A 4332-nucleotide genomic window follows, 5' to 3' on the forward strand; every position below is an offset into this window, starting at 1 on the left:
GGGAGCAGGCGGCGCCTGGAAGCCCCGCCCCCAGGGCGGACCGCCGCATCGGGCACCCCTGTTTCCCGCCCGAGCCGGGGGTCCCGCTCCCCGCCCTCCCAGGCAGGTCCGGCTGGGAGGCCTCTCCCGAAGCCCCCTGACGCTGACCGGCTGGGCTCACGCGGTCTATCCGCAGGAAGCCAAGTGGATAGGTGGCCTGCGAACCCCGCTTCTACAGGAGGAACGCCGGGAGGGCCAGGCGCTGAGCTGAGCGACTCGCAGGCCGTCCCGGAGCTCGTGCCGCCTTCTCTTGCGCATCTGTAGCGAGTAAACTGAGTCCGCGCCCCACCCACCCCTCGCATGGGCTCAAGCTCACAGCCAGCCAGGGCTTGGCCCCAGCTCGGCCTCTTCCAAAGCCTGTGGGCCGGCTCACCTCGGAACGGGGAGGAAGCAGGCCCGGGGAGGCCGAGCGCCTGGCCCACCCTAGGGAGCAGGGCTTGGTCGAGGGCCTTCGGTGCCGCGTTTGTAATTGTCTGTCTCTGCTGGAGGCCGCGAAGCCGCTGTCACCTGCACCGACTTTAAAACTTCCTTTTTCCTTCGATGTCCAGCGGCTTCAAACTTCCCCAGGCCTAGGGCATCGCCGGCTCCCGTCCCCTCCACCCAGAGGACTGGTGGGAACACGCAGACTCTGGCAGCAGAATTCAGGACCAGGCTCATTCATTTAGGAGAGGGAGGGAGAGGTCTGGATCCAGGAAGACCTGGAACTAGCTCGAAAATGTTCCCTGTACCATTGTACCCCTCGCACACTGTTCTGTCTTGGAAAACACCCAGCGCACCTCCCATGGTGAGAGGGTGATTTGAGGCCCATCGGCACCTCTGTGTCCTCAGAGCTAACTTCGATAAAGCCTGTTCCTCTGATCCTAATAAAAGGCCTCCTTCGATTTGGTCAGCAGTGAGCCGACGAACCTGAGCATGTGAACGTACGGCACCGGCAGCAGGACCGCTTGAGCTTCTCCTTGCAGCTCGCCTTAGGAGACCCTTTGCAAGCGTCTCTGGTGAAGGAAGAACACATAAGTGCCTGCCCCTGCCCTGGAGGACTCTGCCGGGCACCCGGACCTGCCAGCCCCTGAGATCCAGAGCATCCCCGGAGAGAACTTGGAAAGCGGGCGCGGGCTGCAGGCGGGTGCAGAATGGAGGGTGACTGGAGGACTAGGTTGGCGCAGCAGGAGAGCATGAGGGCGGCTCTGTGAGCCCAGGACGCCTGTCTGTGTAGCAGCAGGAGGAGGGGCAGCGGTCAGGCTGTGAGCACCCAGGAGGCAGGAACTCTGCTCCCGAGCTGTGTGATCTGAAGCAACCCCCTCCTTTTCTTTTCTTTCTCTTTTTTCTTGTTTAAATTCAAGAAAGCCAGGTGTGGTGGCGCACGCCTGTAATCCCAGCCCTCCGGAGGCTGAGGCAAGAGGATCGTTGCAAGTTCGAGGCCAGCCTGGGCTACAAAGTGAGCTCAAGGCCAGCCTGAACTGCACAGCGAGACCCTGTCTCAATAAAAGGCCTTGAACTCATTGTGTAGCCCAGGCTGGCCTCAAACTCACAGCAATCCTCCTGCCTCAGCCTCCTGAGTGCTGGGATCACAGGCGTGCGCCTGGCTATCATTTTCAGTGTTTCCCACTCACCGTCCTGCTTTGGGGAGGTGAGGCAGTGAATCGAATGATTAAAACACAGGCTCATGAGGTGGTGGCATAATTCCACCACTAAGGGGGCTGTATAATCCCAGAGCTAGGGAGGCTGAGACAGAAGGATCACTGTGACTTCAAAGCCAGCCTGGGAAAAATAGCAAGACCCTGTCTCAACGTCTCCCCCAGCCCCCAAAAAGGCAGAGACTGAGTCGGGTTCACATCCAGCGGCAGCCTGCAGTGTGACCTGCTGAACCTGAGTCCATAAGAGTTAGGAGTAACCAGAACTGCCTCCCACAGTGGTTGTGGACAGGGCGAGAGTCCCGCGTGACACTGGCCCTGGCAGGGCGCTGTGAAGGAGGGGCACAAACACAATTCACAGAATCGCTGCAGGCCGAGGTGCGGCTTCACGGACCGGTGTCCAGGCTGCAGTGCTTTCCTTCCATGGATGTTTCTTGGAGCTCAGCACCATGCACGGCTTGCAGACCACGGGCCGTGCTGTGCTTGGCATAAAACAGCAGTGTGCCCACCAAAGCCAGCTCTGCCACACCCACAGCAGCTGGTTACACCCAGAGGAGCCAGCCGCGGTCACTGAAATGCAAACGCGCCTTCCAGGAGGAGAGAGACCCCAGCTGTTTGGGGGATTGCCATCACACACACACACACACACACACACACACACACACACAAACACACACACACCGCCCCATCTCTGAGCCAACTCCGCGTGCACTCAGAATTTCCCTTCTCCTCCTCTTTCTCCTGCTCCTTCTCTCAAAAGGTGCTGGGTGATCAGGATGCAGGAGGCAGGGAGGAGCCAGAGCTGGCCCTCAGGAGGGAGGGCAGGCGGCATGGATGCAAAGCAGAAGGTCAGGCTTTGTGAGCCCGAGCCAGCTCTGCTTCCCTGCTCATGGGCAGCCAGGGCTTCCCAGAAAACTGGGAAGGCAACTGCTGAGCAGGAGCCCACGCTCCAGTCTGAGCAAGGGCCTGGGCTGCCCTCTTTCGTCCTCTGGTTTTGGAGAGCTGTGGCTGCCCTCTGTTCCCTGTCTCCCCTACCCAGGGCAGCATGCCAGCAAATCCCGCCAGCTTTGCCTTCGGATTAGGGTCAGACCTGGGTCTCTCCAAGGTGGGGATCCACCTCATGGTGCAAGACAGCTGCGCTCCCCCAGTCAGCCGGTTGGGCCCCAGATGAGCCTCCCGATTACAGACTGGCCGTCCGCTGCCTGTTTGAGCACAAAAGCCAGACTGTCTACCCTTAAAATGTAAGCCAGGGCCAGGCATGGTGGGGCTCACCTCTAATCTCAGCACTCTGGAGGCTGATGCAGGAGGATCACTGCAAGCTTGAAGCCAGCCTGGGTTACACAGGGGTGCCCTGACTCAATCAGTCAATCAATCAATAAAGGTGGTGTCACACTCCTCTCCAAAACCCGCTGATGGCTTCCAAGACAGCGGGAGTAAAGCCAGAGTTGGCACACTGGCGTCCCCTCCTCACCACTCTTGCTGGTTACCCATCCAGCCTGGCCGTCACTCTGGCTCACCACCCCCTTGCTGCTGCTCACCATGACAGCTAGGTCCCTGCCTCTGGGCCTTCGTGACTGTCCCCGTCAGTGCCACCCCGAGATACCAGTTGGCAGTCTCCCCCACCGCCTCAGTTCCGACGCCACCCTGTCCGCCCTATAGAAAGCAGTGCTGTGCCCCGGAAACTGCCGGTCCTGCTGTATCTGCTCTTGCTCTCTAGTCTACGTCTTCCTCTGACAGGCAACATAGTCACTCGTGTGGTTATTAAAGGAGGCTCCACGGCGGGAACTGATTCCACTGTCTTCTATCCCCAGGGTCTCGGACGATGCCTGGCATGCTGTTATCAGATCCCTCTGTGTGAGCCTTCCCTTTCATAATAGCAGTCTCACATCATCCAAATTCCCATGTCCAGGCCTTCCCTTCACAAGGAGAAGAGGGAAGTGATGCAGTGAAGAACGACCTTCATTTCCTAAAAATGGGGATGCAGGCAATGGTGGTGGTGGTGCTGGTGGTGACGGTGATGATGGTGGTGATGGTGATGATAATGGTGGTGATGGTGATAATGGTGGTGGTCGTGGTGGTGATGATGCTGGTGGTGGTGATGGTGGTTGTAATGATGGTGATGGTGGTGATGATGCTGGTGGTGGTGATGGTGGTTGTAATGATGGTGATGGTGGTAGTGATGGTGATGGTGATGGTGGTGATGGTGTTGGTAACGGTGATGATGGTGATGATGGTGGTGATGGTGATGATAATGGTGGTGGTGATGATGGTGATGGTGGTGGTGGTGATGGTGGTGATGGTGATGGTGATTGTGGTGGTGATGGTGGTGATGATGATGATGATGGTGATGATTGTGATGGTGGTGATGATAGCAATGGTCGTGGTGATGGTGCTGGTGGTGACAGTGGTGACAGTGATGGTGGTGATGGTGATGGTGGTGACACTGGTGATGGTGATGGTGATGGTGGTGATGATGATGGTGATGGTGGTGATGATGGAGATGGTGGTGGTGGTGATGGTGATGATGGTGATGGTGGTGATGGTGATGGTGATGATGGTGGTGATGGTGATGGTGGTGATGGTGGTGATGGTGATGGTGGTGATGGTGGTGATGGTGGTGATGGTGGTGATGGTGATGGTGGTGATGGTGATGGTGGTGATG

The sequence above is a fragment of the Chinchilla lanigera genome, unplaced genomic scaffold, assembly GCF_000276665.1.
Source record: "Chinchilla lanigera isolate Chin_1 unplaced genomic scaffold, ChiLan1.0 scaffold00004, whole genome shotgun sequence".
Lineage (NCBI taxonomy): Eukaryota > Metazoa > Chordata > Mammalia > Rodentia > Chinchillidae > Chinchilla > Chinchilla lanigera.